Consider the following 20,109-nt stretch of genomic DNA (forward strand, 5'->3'; position numbering starts at 1 on the left):
GGCCCAGGGTTAGGGTTGTTTTAGGGTGAGGGCCAGGGCCCAGGGTTAGACTTGTTTTAGGTTCAGGGCCAGGGCCCAGGGTTAGGCTTGTTTTAGGGTCAGGGCCAGGGCCCAGGGTTAGGCTTGTTTTATGGTCATGGACAGGGCCCAGTGTTAGGGTTGTTTTAGGGTCAGGGCCAGGGCCCAGGGTTAGGCTTGTTTTAGGGTCAGGGCCACTGTCTATGGTTAGGGTTGTTTTAGGGTCAGGGCCAGGGCCCAGGGTTAGGGTTGTTTTCGGGTCAGGGCCAGGGCCCAGGGTAAGGCTTGTTTTATGGTCAGGGCCAGGGCCCAGGTTTAGGCTTGTTTTAGGGTCAGGGCCACGGCCCAGGGTTAGGGTTGTTTTAGGGTCAGAGCCAGGGCCCATGGTTAGGGTTGTTTTAGGGTCAGGGCCAGGGACCAGGGTTAGGCTTGTTTTAGGGTCAGGGCCAGGGCCCAGGGTTAGGCTTGTTTTAGGGTCATGGCCACGGCCCAGGGTTAGGGTTGTTTTAAGATCAGGGCCAGGGCCCAGGGTTAGGATTGTTTTCGGGTCAGGCCCAGGGCCCAGGGTTAGGGTTGTTTTAGGGTCAGGGCCAGGGCCCAGGGTTAGGATTGTTTTCGGGTCAGGCCCAGGGCCCAGGGTTAGGGTTGTTTTAGGGTCAGGGCCATGGCCCAGGGTTAGTGTTGTTTTAGGGTCAGGGCCAGGGCCCAGAGTTAGGCTTGTTTTAGGGTCAGGGCCAAGGCCCAGGGTTAGGGTTGTTTTAGGGTCAGGGCCAGGGCCCAGAGTTAGGCTTGTTTTTGGGTCAGGGCCAAGGCCCAGGGTTAGGGTTGTTTTAGGGAAAGGGCCAGGGCCCAAGGTTAGGATTGTTTTAGGTTCAGAGCCAGGGCCCAGGTTTAGGCTTGTTTCAGGGTCAGGTCTGGGGCCCAGGGTTAGGGTTGTTTTAGGGTCAGGGCCGGGACCCAGTGTTAGGTTTGTTTTAGGGTCAGGGCCGGGGCCCATGTTTAGGGTTGTTTAAGGTCAGGGCCGGGACCCTGGGTTGGGGTTTTAGGCTCAGGGCCAGGGCCCAGTGTTAGGGTATTAGTGTCAGGGCCCAGGGTTAGGGTTTTAGGGTCAGAGCCCAGGGTTAGGGTTTTAGGGTCAGGGCCCAGGTTTAGGGTGATTTCCAGGAAGTGACATCACAATGACTCAAGCTACCACTTACTGTTGATTGTGACAAAATGCCAGCTGAGGCACATGCCTTGGGAGCTAAGTGGTTGCTGCCCTTGACTACTATGAAGACTGGTGTGGGAAGGGTCGCTTTGGATGCACTTGAGCTGGGGTCCCCAACCCCTGAGCCATGGAGCCGTAAGGAGCCACACAGCAGGTGAGTGGTGTCGAGTGAGGGAGTGAGGGAAGCTTCGTCTGTATTTACAGCCACTCCCCTTTGCTCACATTCCCGCCTGAGCTCCACCTTCTCAGATGAGCAGCAGCATTAGATTCTCATAGGAGAACGCACCCTGTTGTGAACCGTGCATGTGAGGGATCTAGGTTGCGCTGTTCTTATGAGAATCTAATACCTATTGATCTGTCACTTTCTCCCATCACGCTCAGGTGGGACCATCCAGTTTCAGGAAAACAAGCTTAACACGCCCACTGATTCTACATTATGGTGAGTTCTATAATTATTTTATTATATATTCCAGTGTAATAATGGAAATGAAGTGCCTAATCAACGTAAATGTGCTTAAATCTTTTGGCCCAGCTCCTACCTCCCGGCAGCCTGGCCAGGCCCAGAACTCTCTCCAGTCAGCCTCTACAGACCAAGCTCATGACTCACAATGGCCTATTTAGGCCCATACCCTACCTCACGGCAGTCTCCGCAGATGAGCCTACTGCCTCACAACAGCCTCCACAGGCACAGCTCCATCGTTCCAATGGCCTCTTTAGACCCAGCTCCTGCCTCCCAGCCTTCTCTCCAGGCCCTGAACTTTCTCCGTAAGTTGAGGTAGCTGGGACTGTAGGTATACATGACGATACTTGGCTAATTTTTACATTGTTTGGCAGACATGGGGTCTCACTTTGTTGGCCAGGCTGCTGTCAAACTAATGGCCTCAAGTGACCCTTCCACCCCTGCCTCCCATCCTCGAGGTATGTGCCACCACAAGGAGCACTTGTTCAATTTTCTAAAGAAAAAATTTCTAAAGTAAGGCTGTGGGATGATGGCAGGAAGATAAAAGAAAAACAGAAGAATAAGTTAGAATGACTTATTCACACATATTTTTTGACAGCAAGAAGAACTGTTAGTATATACATTCCTTACAAACAAACAAACGGCAGATAAACAATGTTGTATAGGAACTTCAGCACACACTGTACAATATTCCCACTTTGCTGACATAAGTTATGGAAATTTCGTGGTTTACTTGAGTGTCGCTACCAGTATTTTGCTCTTCTGACGATTTTTATCAACTTCCTCATCTGTTAACTTCTCTCCAAAGTATGTCATGACACGACATACTGCCGCTGCACGAACACGGCCATTGTCTTCCTATTAAACATGTAGAATGCTTTCCTAATTTCTCCTTTTACTCTCTGTCTTTGTGTTCTGCATTTTCCTTACTTTTATTGTCAGAAACTCCAGAAAGTCAATCGTACTAATTTATCACGATTTGCTTTATTAATTTATACTATGCTTATATGGAATTTTGCCCAACAGACCTCATTACAATTTGGGCCAGGGCCCAGGGTTAGGGTTGTTTCAGGGTCAGGGCCAGGGCCCAGGGTTAGGCTTGTTTTAGGGTCAGGGCCGGGGCCCAGGTTTAGGGTTGTTTTAGGGTCAGGGCCGGGGCTCAGGGTTAGGGTTGTTTTAGGGTCAGGGCCGGAGCCCAGGGTTAGGGTTGTTTTAGGGTCAGGGCCGGGGCCCAGGGTTAGGGTTGTTTTAGGGTCAGGGCCGGGGCCCAGGGTAAGGTTTGTCTTAGGGTCAGGGCCAGGGCCCAGGGTTAGGGCTTTAGGCTCAGGGCCAGGTCCCAGGGTTAGGGTTTTAAGCTCAGGGTCAGGGCCCAGGGTTAGGGTTGTTTTAGGGTCATGGCCAGGTCCCAGGGTTAGGGTTGTTTTACAGTCAGTGCCCAGGGTTAGGGTTGTTTTAGGGTCAGGGCCCAGGGTTAGGGTTGTTTTAGGGTCAGGGCCAGGGCCCAGGTTTAGGGTTGTTTTAGGGTCAGGGCCATGGCCCAGGGTTAGGGTTGTTTTAGGGTCAGGGCCAGGGCCCAGGGTTAGGGTTGATTTAGGGTCATGGCCAGGGCCCAGGGTTAGGGTTGTTTTAGGGTAAGGCCCTGGTCCCAGGTTTAGGCTTGTTTTAGTGCCAGGGCCCAGGGTTAGGGTTGTTTTAGGGTCAGGGCCAGGGCCCAGGGTTAGGGTTGTTTTAGGTCAGGGCCAGGGCCCAGGGTTAGGGTTTTTTTAGGTCAGGGCCAGGTCCCAGGGTTAGGATTGTTTTAGGGTCAGGGCCAGGGCCCAGGGTTAGGGTTGTTTTAGGGTCAGGGCCAGGACCCAGGGTTAGACTTGTTTTATGGTCAGGGCCAGGGCCCAGGGTTAGGCTTGTTTTAGGTTCAGGGCCAGGGCCCAGGGTTAGGCTTGTTTTATTGTTACGGACAGGGCCCAGGGTTAGGGTTGTTTTCGGGTCAGGGCCAGGGCCCAGGGTTAGGCTTGTTTCAGGGTCAGGGCCAGGGCCCTGGGTTAGGCTTGTTTTAGGGTCAGGGCCAGGGCCTTGGGTTAGGCTTGCTTTAGGGTCAGGGCCAGGGCCCAGGGTTAGGCTTGTTTTAGGGTCAGGGACAGGGCCCAGGGTTAGGGTTGTTTTCGGGTCAGGGCCAGGGCCCAGGGTTAGGCTTGTTTTAGGGTCAGGGCCAGGGCCCAGGGTTAGGCTTGGTTTAGGGTCAGGGCCAGGGCTCAGGGTTAGGCTTGTTTTAGGGTCAGGGCCAGGGCCGAGGGATAGGGTTCTTTTAGGGTCACGGCCAGGGCCCGTGGTTTTTATTGTTTTAGGGTCAGGGCCAGGGCCCAGGGCTAGGCTTGTTTGAGGGTCAGGGCCAGGGCCCAGGGTTAGGGTTGTTTTAGGGTCAGGGCCAGGGCCCATGTTTAGGCTTGTTTTAGGATCAGGGCCAGGGCCCAGGGTTAGGGTTGTTTTAGGGTCAGGGCCAGGGCCCAGGGTTAGGGTTGTTTTAGGTCAGGGCCAGGGCCCAGGGTTAGGGTTGTTTTAGGTCAGGGCCAGGGCCCAGGGTTAGGCTTGTTTTATTGTTACGGACAGGGCCCAGGGTTAGGGTTGTTTCAGGGTCAGGTCCAGGGCCCAGGGTTAGGCTTGTTTCAGGGTCAGGGCCAGGGCCCTGGGTTAGGCTTGTTTTAGGGTCAGGGCCAGGGTCCAAGGTTAGGCTTGTTTTAGGGTCAGGGCCACGGTCCATGGTTAGGGTTGTTTTAGGGTCAGGGCCTGGGCCCAGGGTTAGGGTTTTTTTGGGTCAGGGCCAGGGCCCAGGGTTAGGCTTGTTTTATGGTCAGGGCCAGGGCCCAGGGTTAGGCTTGTTTTAGGGTCAGGGCCACGGCCAAAGTTTAGGGTTGTTTTAGGGTCAGGGCCAGGGACCAGTGTTAGGCTTGTTTTAGGGTCAGGGCCAGGGCCCAGGGTTAGGCTTGTTTTAGGGTCAGGTCCAGGGCCCAGGTTTAGGGTTGTTTTAGGTTCAGGGCCAGGGCCCAGGGTTAGGGTTGTTTTAGGGTCAGGGCCAGGGCCCAAGGTTAGGCTTGTTTTAGGGTCAGGGCCAGGGCCCAGGGTTAGGGTTGTTTTAAGGTTAGGACCTGGGCCCACGGTTAGGCTTGTTTTAGTGCCAGGGCCCAGGGTTAGGGTTGTTTTAGAGTCAGGGCCAGGGCCCAGGTTTAGGGTTGTTTTAGGGTCAGGCCCGTGGCCCAGGGTTAGGGTTGTTTTAGGGTCAGGGCCAGTGCCCAGGGTTAGGGTTGATTTAGGGTCATGGCCAGGGCCCAGGGTTAGGGTTGTTTTAGGGTAAGGCCCTGGTCCCAGGTTTAGGCTTGTTTTAGTGCCAGGGCCCAGGGTTAGGGTTGTTTTAGGTTCAGGGCCAGGGCCCAGTGTCAGGGTTGTTTTAGGTCAGTGCCAGGGCCCAGCATTAGGGTTGTTTTAGGGTCAGGGCCAGGGACCAGGTTTAGGGTTGTTTTAGGGTCAGGGCCAGGGCCCAGCGTTAAGCTTGCTTTAGGGTCAGCGCCAGGGCCCAGGGTTAGGCTTGTTTCAGGGTCAGGGCCAGGGCCTTGGGTTAGGCTTGTTTTAGGGTCAGGGCCAGGGCCCAGGGTTAGGCTTGTTTTAGGGTCAGGGACAGGGCCCGGGGTTAGGGTTGTTTTAGGGTCAGGGCCAGGGCCCATGGTTAGGCTTGTTTTAGGGTCAGGGCCAGGGCCCAGGGTTAGGGTTGTTTTAGGGTCAGGGCCAGGGCCCAGGGTTAGGCATTTTCTAGGGTCAGTGCCAGGGCCCGGGGTTAGGGTTGTTTTAGGTTCTGGGCCAGGGCCCAGTGTTAGGGCTGTTTTTGGGTCAGGGCCAGGGCCCAGGGTTAGGGTTGCTTTAGGGTCAGGACCTGGGCCCAGGTTTAGGCTTGTTTTAGTGCCAGGGCCCAGGGTTAGTGTTGTTTTAGGGTCAGGGCCAGAGCCCAGGGTTAGGGTTGTTTTAGGTCAGGGCCCGGTCTCAGGTTTAGGGTTGTTTTAGGGTCAGGGCCAGGGCCCAGGGTTAGGGTTGTTTTAGGGTGAGGGCCAGGGCCCAGGGTTAGACTTGTTTTAGGTTCAGGGCCAGGGCCCAGGGTTAGGCTTGTTTTAGGGTCAGGGCCAGGGCCCAGGGTTAGGCTTGTTTTATGGTCATGGACAGGGCCCAGTGTTAGGGTTGTTTTAGGGTCAGGGCCAGGGCCCAGGGTTAGGCTTGTTTTAGGGTCAGGGCCACTGTCTATGGTTAGGGTTGTTTTAGGGTCAGGGCCAGGGCCCAGGGTTAGGGTTGTTTTCGGGTCAGGGCCAGGGCCCAGGGTAAGGCTTGTTTTATGGTCAGGGCCAGGGCCCAGGTTTAGGCTTGTTTTAGGGTCAGGGCCACGGCCCAGGGTTAGGGTTGTTTTAGGGTCAGAGCCAGGGCCCATGGTTAGGGTTGTTTTAGGGTCAGGGCCAGGGACCAGGGTTAGGCTTGTTTTAGGGTCAGGGCCAGGGCCCAGGGTTAGGCTTGTTTTAGGGTCATGGCCACGGCCCAGGGTTAGGGTTGTTTTAAGATCAGGGCCAGGGCCCAGGGTTAGGATTGTTTTCGGGTCAGGCCCAGGGCCCAGGGTTAGGGTTGTTTTAGGGTCAGGGCCAGGGCCCAGGGTTAGGATTGTTTTCGGGTCAGGCCCAGGGCCCAGGGTTAGGGTTGTTTTAGGGTCAGGGCCATGGCCCAGGGTTAGTGTTGTTTTAGGGTCAGGGCCAGGGCCCAGAGTTAGGCTTGTTTTAGGGTCAGGGCCAAGGCCCAGGGTTAGGGTTGTTTTAGGGTCAGGGCCAGGGCCCAGAGTTAGGCTTGTTTTTGGGTCAGGGCCAAGGCCCAGGGTTAGGGTTGTTTTAGGGAAAGGGCCAGGGCCCAAGGTTAGGATTGTTTTAGGTTCAGAGCCAGGGCCCAGGTTTAGGCTTGTTTCAGGGTCAGGTCTGGGGCCCAGGGTTAGGGTTGTTTTAGGGTCAGGGCCGGGACCCAGTGTTAGGTTTGTTTTAGGGTCAGGGCCGGGGCCCATGTTTAGGGTTGTTTAAGGTCAGGGCCGGGACCCTGGGTTGGGGTTTTAGGCTCAGGGCCAGGGCCCAGTGTTAGGGTATTAGTGTCAGGGCCCAGGGTTAGGGTTTTAGGGTCAGAGCCCAGGGTTAGGGTTTTAGGGTCAGGGCCCAGGTTTAGGGTGATTTCCAGGAAGTGACATCACAATGACTCAAGCTACCACTTACTGTTGATTGTGACAAAATGCCAGCTGAGGCACATGCCTTGGGAGCTAAGTGGTTGCTGCCCTTGACTACTATGAAGACTGGTGTGGGAAGGGTCGCTTTGGATGCACTTGAGCTGGGGTCCCCAACCCCTGAGCCATGGAGCCGTAAGGAGCCACACAGCAGGTGAGTGGTGTCGAGTGAGGGAGTGAGGGAAGCTTCGTCTGTATTTACAGCCACTCCCCTTTGCTCACATTCCCGCCTGAGCTCCACCTTCTCAGATGAGCAGCAGCATTAGATTCTCATAGGAGAACGCACCCTGTTGTGAACCGTGCATGTGAGGGATCTAGGTTGCGCTGTTCTTATGAGAATCTAATACCTATTGATCTGTCACTTTCTCCCATCACGCTCAGGTGGGACCATCCAGTTTCAGGAAAACAAGCTTAACACGCCCACTGATTCTACATTATGGTGAGTTCTATAATTATTTTATTATATATTCCAGTGTAATAATGGAAATGAAGTGCCTAATCAACGTAAATGTGCTTAAATCTTTTGGCCCAGCTCCTACCTCCCGGCAGCCTGGCCAGGCCCAGAACTCTCTCCAGTCAGCCTCTACAGACCAAGCTCATGACTCACAATGGCCTATTTAGGCCCATACCCTACCTCACGGCAGTCTCCGCAGATGAGCCTACTGCCTCACAACAGACTCCACAGGCACAGCTCCATCGTTCCAATGGCCTCTTTAGACCCAGCTCCTGCCTCCCAGCCTTCTCTCCAGGCCCTGAACTTTCTCCGTAAGTTGAGGTAGCTGGGACTGTAGGTATACATGACGATACTTGGCTAATTTTTACATTGTTTTGCAGACATGGGGTCTCACTTTGTTGGCCAGGCTGCTGTCAAACTAATGGCCTCAAGTGACCCTTCCACCCCTGCCTCCCATCCTCGAGGTATGTGCCACCACAAGGAGCACTTGTTCAATTTTCTAAAGAAAAAATTTCTAAAGTAAGGCTGTGGGATGATGGCAGGAAGATAAAAGAAAAACAGAAGAATAAGTTAGAATGACTTATTCACACATATTTTTTGACAGCAAGAAGAACTGTTAGTATATACATTCCTTACAAACAAACAAACGGCAGATAAACAATGTTGTATAGGAACTTCAGCACACACTGTACAATATTCCCACTTTGCTGACATAAGTTATGGAAATTTCGTGGTTTACTTGAGTGTCGCTACCAGTATTTTGCTCTTCTGACGATTTTTATCAACTTCCTCATCTGTTAACTTCTCTCCAAAGTATGTCATGACACGACATACTGCCGCTGCACGAACACGGCCATTGTCTTCCTATTAAACATGTAGAATGCTTTCCTAATTTCTCCTTTTACTCTCTGTCTTTGTGTTCTGCATTTTCCTTACTTTTATTGTCAGAAACTCCAGAAAGTCAATCGTACTAATTTATCACGATTTGCTTTATTAATTTATACTATGCTTATATGGAATTTTGCCCAACAGACCTCATTACAATTTGGGCCAGGGCCCAGGGTTAGGGTTGTTTCAGGGTCAGGGCCAGGGCCCAGGGTTAGGCTTGTTTTAGGGTCAGGGCCGGGGCCCAGGTTTAGGGTTGTTTTAGGGTCAGGGCCGGGGCTCAGGGTTAGGGTTGTTTTAGGGTCAGGGCCGGAGCCCAGGGTTAGGGTTGTTTTAGGGTCAGGGCCGGGGCCCAGGGTTAGGGTTGTTTTAGGGTCAGGGCCGGGGCCCAGGGTAAGGTTTGTCTTAGGGTCAGGGCCAGGGCCCAGGGTTAGGGCTTTAGGCTCAGGGCCAGGTCCCAGGGTTAGGGTTTTAAGCTCAGGGTCAGGGCCCAGGGTTAGGGTTGTTTTAGGGTCATGGCCAGGTCCCAGGGTTAGGGTTGTTTTACAGTCAGTGCCCAGGGTTAGGGTTGTTTTAGGGTCAGGGCCCAGGGTTAGGGTTGTTTTAGGGTCAGGGCCAGGGCCCAGGTTTAGGGTTGTTTTAGGGTCAGGGCCATGGCCCAGGGTTAGGGTTGTTTTAGGGTCAGGGCCAGGGCCCAGGGTTAGGGTTGATTTAGGGTCATGGCCAGGGCCCAGGGTTAGGGTTGTTTTAGGGTAAGGCCCTGGTCCCAGGTTTAGGCTTGTTTTAGTGCCAGGGCCCAGGGTTAGGGTTGTTTTAGGGTCAGGGTCAGGGCCCAGGGTTAGGGTTGTTTTAGGTCAGGGCCAGGGCCCAGGGTTAGGGTTTTTTTAGGTCAGGGCCAGGTCCCAGGGTTAGGATTGTTTTAGGGTCAGGGCCAGGGCCCAGGGTTAGGGTTGTTTTAGGGTCAGGGCCAGGACCCAGGGTTAGACTTGTTTTATGGTCAGGGCCAGGGCCCAGGGTTAGGCTTGTTTTAGGTTCAGGGCCAGGGCCCAGGGTTAGGCTTGTTTTATTGTTACGGACAGGGCCCAGGGTTAGGGTTGTTTTCGGGTCAGGGCCAGGGCCCAGGGTTAGGCTTGTTTCAGGGTCAGGGCCAGGGCCCTGGGTTAGGCTTGTTTTAGGGTCAGGGCCAGGGTCCAAGTTTAGGCTTGTTTTAGGGTCAGGGCCACGGTCCAGGGTTAGGGTTGTTTTAGGGTCAGGGCCAGGGCCCAGGGTTAGGGTTTTTTTGGGGTCAGGGCCAGGGCCCAGGGTTAGGCTTGTTTTATGGTCAGGGCCAGGGCCCAGGGTTAGGCTTGTTTTAGGGTCAGGGCCACGGCCCAGGTTTAGGGTTGTTTTAGGGTCAGGGCCTGGGCCCATGGTTAGGGTTGTTTTAGGGTCAGGGCCAGGGACCAGGGTTAGGCTTGTTTTAGGGTCAGGGCCAGGGCCCAGGGTTAGGCTTGTTTTAGGGTCAGGTCCAGGGCCCAGGTTTAGGGTTGTTTTAAGTTCAGGGCCAGTGCCCAGGGTTAGGGTTGTTTTAAGGTTAGGACCTGGGCCCACGGTTAGGCTTGTTTTAGTGCCAGGGCCCAGGGTTAGGGTTGTTTTAGGGTCAGGGCCAGGGCCCAGGTTTAGGTTTGTTTTAGGGTCAGGCCCATGGCCCAGGGTTAGGGTTGTTTTAGGGTCAGGGCCAGGGCCCAGGGTTAGGGTTGATTTAGGGTCATGGCCAGGGCCCAGGGTTAGGGTTGTTTTAGGGTAAGGCCCTGGTCCCAGGTTTAGGCTTGTTTTAGTGCCAGGGCCCAGGGTTAGGGGTGTTTTAGGTTCAGGGCCAGGGCCCAGGGTCAGGGTTGTTTTAGGTCAGTGCCAGGGCCCAGCATTAGGGTTGTTTTAGGGTCAGGGCCAGGGACCTGGTTTAGGGTTGTTTTAGGGTCAGGGCCATGGCCCAGGGTTAGGGTTGTTTTAGGGTCAGCGCCAGGGCCCAGGGTTAGGGTTGTTTTAGGGTAAGGCCCTGGTCCCAGGTTTAGGCTTGTTTTAGTGCCAGGGCCCAGGGTTAGGGTTGTTTTAAGGTTAGGACCTGGGCCCACGGTTAGGCTTGTTTTAGTGCCAGGGCCCAGGGTTAGGGTTGTTTTATGGTCAGGGCCAGGGCCCAGGTTTAGGTTTGTTTTAGGGTCAGGGCCATGGCCCAGGGTTAGGGTTGTTTTAGGGTCAGGGCCAGGGCCCAGGGTTAGGGTTGATTTAGGGTCATGGCCAGGGCCCAGGGTTAGGGTTGTTTTAGGGTAAGGCCCCGGTCCCAGGTTTAGGCTTGTTTTAGTGCAAGGGCCCAGGGTTAGGGTTGTTTTAGGTTCAGGGCCAGGGCCCAGGGTCAGGGTTGTTTTAGGTCAGTGCCAGGGCCCAGCATTAGGGTTGTTTTAGGGTCAGGGCCAGGGACCAGGTTTAGGGTTGTTTTAGGGTCAGGGCCAGGGCCCAGCGTTAAGGTTGCTTTAGGGTCAGGGCCAGGGCCCAGGGTTAGGCTTGTTTTAGGGTCACGGCCACGGCCCTGGGTTAGGCTTTTTTTAGGGTCAGGGCCAGGGCCCAGGGTTAGGCTTGTTTTAGGGTCAGGGCCAGGGCCCAGGGTTAGGGTTGTTTTCGGGTCAGGGCCAGGGCCCAGGGTTAGGCTTGTTTTAGGGTCAGGGCCATGGCCCAGGGTTAGGCTTCTTTTAGGGTCAGGGCCAGGGCCCAGGGTTAGGCTTGTTTTAGTGTCAGGGCCAGCGCCGAGGGATAGGGTTGTTTTAGGGTCAAGGCCAGGGCCCATGGTTTTGGTTGTTTTAGGGTCAGGGCCAGGGCCCAGTGTTAGGGCTGTTTTAGGGTGAGGGCCAGGGCCCAGGGTTAGGTTTGTTTTAGGGTCAGGACCTGGGCCCAGGTTTAGGCTTGATTTAGTGCCAGGGCCCAGGGTTAGGGTTGTTTTAGGGTCAGGGCCAGGGCCCAGGTTAAGGGTTGTTTTAGGGTCAGGGCCAGGCCCCAGGGTTAGGGTTGTTTTAGTGTCAGGGCCAGGGCCCAGGGTTAGGGTTTTAGGGTCGGGGCCCAGGGTTACGTTTGTTTTAGGGTCAGGGCCCAGGGTTAGGGTTGTTTTAGTGTCAGGTCCCACGGTTAGGGTTTTATGATCAGGGCCAGGGCCCAGGGATAGGGTTTTAGGGTCAGGGCCCATTAGCCAGGATTAGGGTTTTAGTGTCAGGGCCCAGGGTCCAGGGTTAGGGTTTTAGGGTCAGGGCCCAGGGTCCAGGGTTAGGGTTTTAGGGTCAGGGCCCAGGGCCCAGGGTTAGGGTTTTAGGCTCGGGGCCCAGGGCCCAGGGTTAGGGTTTTAGGGTCAGGGCCCAGGGCCCAGGGTTAGGGTTTTAGGGTCAGGGCCCAGGGCCAAGTGTTGGGGTTTTAGGATCAGGGCCCAGGGCCCAGGATTAGGGTTTTACGGTCAGGGCCCAGGGTTAGGTTTGTTTTAGGGTCAGGGCCCAGGGTTAGGGTTGTTTTAGGGTCAGGGCCCACGGTTAGGGTTTTATGATCAGGGACAGGGCCCAGGGTTAGGGTTTTAGGGTCAGGGCCAGGGCCCAGTGTTAGGGTTTTAGGCTCAGGGCCAGGGCCCAGTGTTAGGGTTTTAGGCTCAGGGCCAGGGCCCAGGGTTAGGGCTTTAGGCTCAGGGCCAGGTCCCAGGGTTAGGGTTTTAAGCTCAGGGTCAGGGCCCAGGGTTAGGGTTGTTTTAGGGTCATGGCCAGGTCCCAGGGTTAGGGTTGTTTTACAGTCAGTGCCCAGGGTTAGGGTTGTTTTAGGGTCAGGGCCCAGGGTTAGGGTTGTTTTAGGGTCAGGGCCAGGGCCCAGGTTTAGGGTTGTTTTAGGGTCAGGGCCATGGCCCAGGGTTAGGGTTGTTTTAGGGTCAGGGCCAGGGCCCAGGGTTAGGGTTGATTTAGGGTCATGGCCAGGGCCCAGGGTTAGGGTTGTTTTAGGGTAAGGCCCTGGTCCCAGGTTTAGGCTTGTTTTAGTGCCAGGGCCCAGGGTTAGGGTTGTTTTAGGGTCAGGGCCAGGGCCCAGGGTTAGGGTTGTTTTAGGTCAGGGCCAGGGCCCAGGGTTAGGGTTTTTTTAGGTCAGGGCCAGGTCCCAGGGTTAGGATTGTTTTAGGGTCAGGGCCAGGGCCCAGGGTTAGGGTTGTTTTAGGGTCAGGGCCAGGACCCAGGGTTAGACTTGTTTTATGGTCAGGGCCAGGGCCCAGGGTTAGGCTTGTTTTAGGTTCAGGGCCAGGGCCCAGGGTTAGGCTTGTTTTATTGTTACGGACAGGGCCCAGGGTTAGGGTTGTTTTCGGGTCAGGGCCAGGGCCCAGGGTTAGGCTTGTTTCTGGGTCAGGGCCAGGGCCCTGGGTTAGGCTTGTTTTAGGGTCAGGGCCAGGGTCCAAGTTTAGGCTTGTTTTAGGGTCAGGGCCACGGTCCAGGGTTAGGGTTGTTTTAGGGTCAGGGCCAGGGCCCAGGGTTAGGGTTTTTTTGGGGTCAGGGCCAGGGCCCAGGGTTAGGCTTGTTTTATGGTCAGGGCCAGGGCCCAGGGTTAGGCTTGTTTTAGGGTCAGGGCCACGGCCCAGGTTTAGGGTTGTTTTAGGGTCAGGGCCTGGGCCCATGGTTAGGGTTGTTTTAGGGTCAGGGCCAGGGACCAGGGTTAGGCTTGTTTTAGGGTCAGGGCCAGGGCCCAGGGTTAGGCTTGTTTTAGGGTCAGGTCCAGGGCCCAGGTTTAGGGTTGTTTTAAGTTCAGGGCCAGTGCCCAGGGTTAGGGTTGTTTTAAGGTTAGGACCTGGGCCCACGGTTAGGCTTGTTTTAGTGCCAGGGCCCAGGGTTAGGGTTGTTTTAGGGTCAGGGCCAGGGCCCAGGTTTAGGTTTGTTTTAGGGTCAGGCCCATGGCCCAGGGTTAGGGTTGTTTTAGGGTCAGGGCCAGGGCCCAGGGTTAGGGTTGATTTAGGGTCATGGCCAGGGCCCAGGGTTAGGGTTGTTTTAGGGTAAGGCCCTGGTCCCAGGTTTAGGCTTGTTTTAGTGCCAGGGCCCACGGTTAGGGTTGTTTTAGGTTCAGGGCCAGGGCCCAGGGTCAGGGTTGTTTTAGGTCAGTGCCAGGGCCCAGCATTAGGGTTGTTTTAGGGTCAGGGCCAGGGACCTGGTTTAGGGTTGTTTTAGGGTCAGGGCCATGGCCCAGGGTTAGGGTTGTTTTAGGGTCAGCGCCAGGGCCCAGGGTTAGGGTTGTTTTAGGGTAAGGCCCTGGTCCCAGGTTTAGGCTTGTTTTAGTGCCAGGGCCCAGGGTTAGGGTTGTTTTAAGGTTAGGACCTGGGCCCACGGTTAGGCTTGTTTTAGTGCCAGGGCCCAGGGTTAGGGTTGTTTTATGGTCAGGGCCAGGGCCCAGGTTTAGGTTTGTTTTAGGGTCAGGGCCAGGGCCCAGGGTTAGGGTTTTTTTGGGGTCAGGGCCAGGGCCCAGGGTTAGGGTTGATTTAGGGTCATGGCCAGGGCCCAGGGTTAGGGTTGTTTTAGGGTAAGGCCCTGGTCCCAGGTTTAGGCTTGTTTTCGTGCCAGGGCCCAGGGTTAGGGTTGTTTTAGGTTCAGGGCCAGGGCCCAGGGTCAGGGTTGTTTTAGGTCAGTGCCAGGGCCCAGCATTAGGGTTGTTTTAGGGTCAGGGCCAGGGACCAGGTTTAGGGTTGTTTTAGGGTCAGGGCCAGGGCCCAGCGTTAAGGTTGCTTTAGGGTCAGGGCCAGGGCCCAGGGTTAGGCTTGTTTTAGGGTCACGGCCACGGCCCTGGGTTAGGCTTTTTTTAGGGTCAGGGCCAGGGCCCAGGGTTAGGCTTGTTTTAGGGTCAGGGCCAGGGCCCAGGGTTAGGGTTGTTTTCGGGTCAGGGCCAGGGCCCAGGGTTAGGCTTGTTTTAGGGTCAGGGCCATGGCCCAGGGTTAGGCTTCTTTTAGGGTCAGGGCCAGGGCCCAGGGTTAGGCTTGTTTTAGTGTCAGGGCCAGCGCCTAGGGATAGGGTTGTTTTAGGGTCAAGGCCAGGGCCCATGGTTTTGGTTGTTTTAGGGTCAGGGCCAGGGCCCAGTGTTAGGGCTGTTTTAGGGTGAGGGCCAGGGCCCAGGGTTAGGTTTGTTTTAGGGTCAGGACCTGGGCCCAGGTTTAGGCTTGATTTAGTGCCAGGGCCCAGGGTTAGGGTTGTTTTAGGGTCAGGGCCAGGGCCCAGGTTAAGGGTTGTTTTAGGGTCAGGCCCATGGCCCAGGGTTAGGGTTGTTTTAGGGTCAGGGCCAGGGCCCTGGGTTAGGGTTATTTTAGGGTAAGGCCCTGGTCCCAGGTTTAGGCTTGTTTTAGTGCCAGGGCCCAGGGTTAGGGTTGTTTTAGGTTCAGGGCCAGGCCCCAGGGTCAGGGTTGTTTTAGGTCAGTGCCAGGGCCCAGCATTAGGGTTGTTTTAGGGTCAGGGCCAGGGACCTGGTTTAGGGTTGTTTTAGGGTCAGGGCCATGACCCAGGGTTAGGGTTGTTTTAGGGTCAGGGCCGTTTTAGGGTCAGGGCCAGGGCCCAGGGTTAGGGTTGTTTTAGGGTAAGGCCCTGGTCCCAGGTTTAGGCTTGTTTTAGTGCCAGGGCCCAGGGTTAGGGTTGTTTTAAGGTTCGTACCTGGGCCCACGGTTAGGCTTGTTTTAGTGCCAGGTCCCAGGGTTAGGGTTGTTTTAGGGTCAGGGCCAGGGCCCAGGTTTAGGGTTGTTTTAGGGTCAGGGCCATGGCCCAGGGTTAGGGTTGTTTTAGGGTCAGGGCCAGGGCCCAGGGTTAGGGTTGATTTAGGGTCATGGCCAGGGCCCAGGGTTAGGGTTGTTTTAGGGTAAGGCCCTGGTCCCAGGTTTAGGCTTGTTTTAGTGCCAGGGCCCAGGGTTAGGGTTGTTTTAGGTTCAGGGCCAGGGCCCAGTGTCAGGGTTGTTTTAGGTCAGTGCCAGGGCCCAGCATTAGGGTTGTTTTAGGGTCAGGGCCAGGGACCAGGTTTAGGGTTGTTTTAGGGTCAGGGCCAGGGCCCAGCGTTAAGGTTGCTTTAGGGTCAGGGCCAGGGCCCAGGGTTAGGCTTGTTTTAGGGTCACGGCCAGGGCCCTGGGTTAGGCTTGTTTTAGGGTCAGGGCCAGGGCCCAGGGTTAGGCTTGTTTTAGGGTCAGGGCCAGGGCCCAGGGTTAGGGTTGTTTTCGGGTCAGGGCCAGGGCCCAGGGTTAGGCTTGTTTTAGGGTCAGGGCCAGGGCCCAGGGTTAGGCTTGTTTTAGGGTCAGGGCCAGGTCCCAGGGTTAGGCTTGTTTTAGTGTCAGGGCCAGCGCCGAGTGATAGGGTTGTTTTAGGGTCAAGGCCAGGGCCCATGGTTTTGGTTGTTTTAGGGTCTGGGCCAGGGCCCAGTGTTAGGGCTGTTTTAGGGTGAGGGCCAGGGCCCAGGGTTAGGGTTGTTTTAGGGTCAGGACCTGGGCCCAGGTTTAGGCTTGTTTTAGTGCCAGGGCCCAGGGTTAATGTTGTTTTAGGGTGAGGGCCAGGGCCCAGGGTTAGGGTTGTTTTAGGTCAGGGCCAGGGCCCTGGGTTAGGGTTGTTTTAGGTCAGGGCCAGGGCCCAGGGTTAGGCTTGTTTTAGGGTCAGGGCCAGGGCCCAGGGTTAGGCTTGTTTTATGGTTACGGACAGGGCCCAGGGTTAGGGTTGTTTTAGGGTCAGGGCCAGGGCCCAGGGTTAGGCTTGTTTCAGGGTCAGGGCCAGGGCCCTGGGTTAGGCTTGTTTTAGGGTCAGGGCCAGGGTCCAAGGTTAGGCTTGTTTTAGGGTCAGGGCCACGGTCCAGGGTTAGGGTTGTTTTAGGGTCAGGGCCAGGGCCCAGGGTTAGGGTTTTTTTGGGGTCAGGGCCTGGGCCCAGGGTTAGGCTTGTTTTATGATCAGGGCCAGGGCCCAGGGTTAGGGTTGTTTTAGGTTCAGGGCCAGGGCCCAGGGTTAGGGTTGTTTTAGGGTCATGGCCAGGGCCCACGGTTAGGCTTGTTTTAGGGTCAGGGCCAGGGCCCAGGGTTAGGGTTGTTTTAAGGTTAGGACCTGGGCCCACGGTTAGGCTTGTTTTAGTGCCAGGGCCCAGGGTTAGGGTTGTTTTAGGGTCAGGGCCAGGGCCCGGGTTTAGGGTTGTTTTAGGGTCAGGGCCATGGCCCAGGGTTAGGGTTGTTTTAGGGTCAGGGCCAGGGCCCAGGGTTAGGGTTGATTTAGGGTCATGGCCAGGGCCCAGGGTTAGGGTTGTTTTAGGGTAAGGCCCTGGTCCCAGGTTTAGGCTTGTTTTAGTGCCAGGGCCCAGGGTTAGGGTTGTTTTAGGTTCAGGGCCAGGGCCCAGGGTCAGGGTTGTTTTAGGTCAGTGCCAGGGCCCAGCATTAGGGTTGTTTTAGGGTCAGGGCCAGGGACCAGGTTTAGGGTTGTTTTAGGGTCAGGGCCAGGGCCCAGCGTTAACTTTGCTTTAGTGTCATCGCCAGGGCCCAGGGTTAGGCTTGTTTTAGGGTCAGGGCCAGGGCCTTGGGTTAGGCTTGCTTTAGGGTCAGGGCCAGGGCCCAGGGTTAGGCTTGTTTTAGGGTCAGGGACAGGGCCCAGGGTTAGGGTTGTTTTCGGGTCAGGGCCAGGGCCCAGGGTTAGGCTTGTTTTAGGGTCAGGGCCAGGGCCCAGGGTTAGGCTTGGTTTAGGGTCAGGGCCAGGGCTCAGGGTTAGGCTTGTTTTAGGGTCAGGGCCAGGGCCGAGGGATAGGGTTCTTTTAGGGTCAGGGCCAGGGCCCGTGGTTTTTATTGTTTTAGGGTCAGGGCCAGGGCCCAGGGTTAGGCTTGTTTTATGGTCATGGACAGGGCCCAGTGTTAGGGTTGTTTTAGGGTCAGGGCCAGGGCCCAGGGTTAGGCTTGTTTTAGGGTCAGGGCCACTGTCTATGTTTAGGGTTGTTTTAGGGTCAGGGCCAGGGCCCAGGGTTAGGGTTGTTTTCGGGTCAGGGCCAGGGCCCAGGGTAAGGGTTGTTTTATGGTCAGGGCCAGGGCCCAGGTTTAGGCTTGTTTTAGGGTCAGGGCCACGGCCCAGGTTTAGGGTTGTTTTAGGGTCAGAGCCAGGGCCCATGGTTAGGGTTGTTTTAGGGTCAGGGCCAGGGACCAGGGTTAGGCTTGTTTTAGGGTCAGGGCCAGGGCCCAGGGTTAGGCTTGTTTTAGGGTCATGGCCACGGCCCAGGGTTAGGGTTGTTTTAAGATCAGGGCCAGGGCCCAGGGTTAGGATTGTTTTCGGGTCAGGCCCAGGGCCCAGGGTTAGGGTTGTTTTAGGGTCAGGGCCAGGGCCCAGGGTTAGGATTGTTTTCGGGTCAGGCCCAGGGCCCAGGGTTAGGGTTGTTTTAGGGTCAGGGCCATGGCCCAGGGTTAGTGTTGTTTTAGGGTCAGGGCCAGGGCCCAGAGTTAGGCTTGTTTTAGGGTCAGGGCCAAGGCCCAGGGTTAGGGTTGTTTTAGGGTCAGGGCCAGGGCCCAGAGTTAGGCTTGTTTTTGGGTCAGGGCCAAGGCCCAGGGTTAGGGTTGTTTTAGGGAAAGGGCCAGGGCCCAAGGTTAGGATTGTTTTAGGTTCAGAGCCAGGGCCCAGGTTTAGGCTTGTTTCAGGGTCAGGTCTGGGGCCCAGGGTTAGGGTTGTTTTAGGGTCAGGGCCGGGACCCAGTGTTAGGTTTGTTTTAGGGTCAGGGCCGGGGCCCATGTTTAGGGTTGTTTAAGGTCAGGGCCGGGACCCTGGGTTGGGGTTTTAGGCTCAGGGCCAGGGCCCAGTGTTAGGGTATTAGTGTCAGGGCCCAGGGTTAGGGTTTTAGGGTCAGAGCCCAGGGTTAGGGTTTTAGGGTCAGGGCCCAGGTTTAGGGTGATTTCCAGGAAGTGACATCACAATGACTCAAGCTACCACTTACTGTTGATTGTGACAAAATGCCAGCTGAGGCACATGCCTTGGGAGCTAAGTGGTTGCTGCCCTTGACTACTATGAAGACTGGTGTGGGAAGGGTCGCTTTGGATGCACTTGAGCTGGGGTCCCCAACCCCTGAGCCATGGAGCCGTAAGGAGCCACACAGCAGGTGAGTGGTGTCGAGTGAGGGAGTGAGGGAAGCTTCGTCTGTATTTACAGCCACTCCCCTTTGCTCACATTCCCGCCTGAGCTCCACCTTCTCAGATGAGCAGCAGCATTAGATTCTCATAGGAGAACGCACCCTGTTGTGAACCGTGCATGTGAGGGATCTAGGTTGCGCTGTTCTTATGAGAATCTAATACCTATTGATCTGTCACTTTCTCCCATCACGCTCAGGTGGGACCATCCAGTTTCAGGAAAACAAGCTTAACACGCCCACTGATTCTACATTATGGTGAGTTCTATAATTATTTTATTATATATTCCAGTGTAATAATGGAAATGAAGTGCCTAATCAACGTAAATGTGCTTAAATCTTTTGGCCCAGCTCCTACCTCCCGGCAGCCTGGCCAGGCCCAGAACTCTCTCCAGTCAGCCTCTACAGACCAAGCTCATGACTCACAATGGCCTATTTAGGCCCATACCCTACCTCACGGCAGTCTCCGCAGATGAGCCTACTGCCTCACAACAGCCTCCACAGGCACAGCTCCGTCGTTCCAATGGCCTCTTTAGACCCAGCTCCTGCCGCCCAGCCTTCTCTCCAGGCCCTGAACTTTCTCCGTAAGTTGAGGTAGCTGGGACTGTAGGTATACATGACGATACTTGGCTAATTTTTACATTGTTTTGCAGACATGGGGTCTCACTTTGTTGGCCAGGCTGCTGTCAAACTAATGGCCTCAAGTGACCCTTCCACCCCTGCCTCCCATCCTCGAGGTATGTGCCACCACAAGGAGCACTTGTTCAATTTTCTAAAGAAAAAATTTCTAAAGTAAGGCTGTGGGATGATGGCAGGAAGATAAAAGAAAAACAGAAGAATAAGTTAGAATGACTTATTCACACATATTTTTTGACAGCAAGAAGAACTGTTAGTATATACATTCCTTACAAACAAACAAACGGCAGATAAACAATGTTGTATAGGAACTTCAGCACACACTGTACAATATTCCCACTTTGCTGACATAAGTTATGGAAATTTCGTGGTTTACTTGAGTGTCGCTACCAGTATTTTGCTCTTCTGACGATTTTTATCAACTTCCTCATCTGTTAACTTCTCTCCAAAGTATGTCATGACACGACATACTGCCGCTGCACGAACACGGCCATTGTCTTCCTATTAAACATGTAGAATGCTTTCCTAATTTCTCCTTTTACTCTCTGTCTTTGTGTTCTGCATTTTCCTTACTTTTATTGTCAGAAACTCCAGAAAGTCAATCGTACTAATTTATCACGATTTGCTTTATTAATTTATACTATGCTTATATGGAATTTTGCCCAACAGACCTCATTACAATTTGGGCCAGGGCCCAGGGTTAGGGTTGTTTCAGGGTCAGGGCCAGGGCCCAGGGTTAGGCTTGTTTTAGGGTCAGGGCCGGGGCCCAGGTTTAGGGTTGTTTTAGGGTCAGGGCCGGGGCTCAGGGTTAGGGTTGTTTTAGGGTCAGGGCCGGAGCCCAGGGTTAGGGTTGTTTTAGGGTCAGGGCCGGGGCCCAGGGTTAGGGTTGTTTTAGGGTCAGGGCCGGGGCCCAGGGTAAGGTTTGTCTTAGGGTCAGGGCCAGGGCCCAGGGTTAGGGCTTTAGGCTCAGGGCCAGGTCCCAGGGTTAGGGATTTAAGCTCAGGGTCAGGGCCCAGGGTTAGGGTTGTTTTAGGGTC

At 55.2% G+C, this 20,109-nt stretch overlaps 1 long non-coding RNA gene across 1 annotated transcript; it reads left to right on the forward strand.

The window, feature by feature from the left end:
- Window positions 1–1,264: 1,264 nt before the first annotated feature.
- On the forward strand, window positions 1,265–19,559 carry LOC129534279 (uncharacterized). Its single transcript, XR_008680802.2, has 6 exons — window positions 1,265–1,664; window positions 1,758–1,990; window positions 7,351–7,408; window positions 7,502–7,734; window positions 18,637–18,694; window positions 18,788–19,559. It is a non-coding gene; the product is annotated as an uncharacterized lncRNA (long non-coding RNA).
- Window positions 19,560–20,109: the final 550 nt, after the last annotated feature.

The sequence above is a fragment of the Gorilla gorilla genome, chromosome 5 (genome assembly GCF_029281585.2).
Source record: "Gorilla gorilla gorilla isolate KB3781 chromosome 5, NHGRI_mGorGor1-v2.1_pri, whole genome shotgun sequence".
Lineage (NCBI taxonomy): Eukaryota > Metazoa > Chordata > Mammalia > Primates > Hominidae > Gorilla > Gorilla gorilla.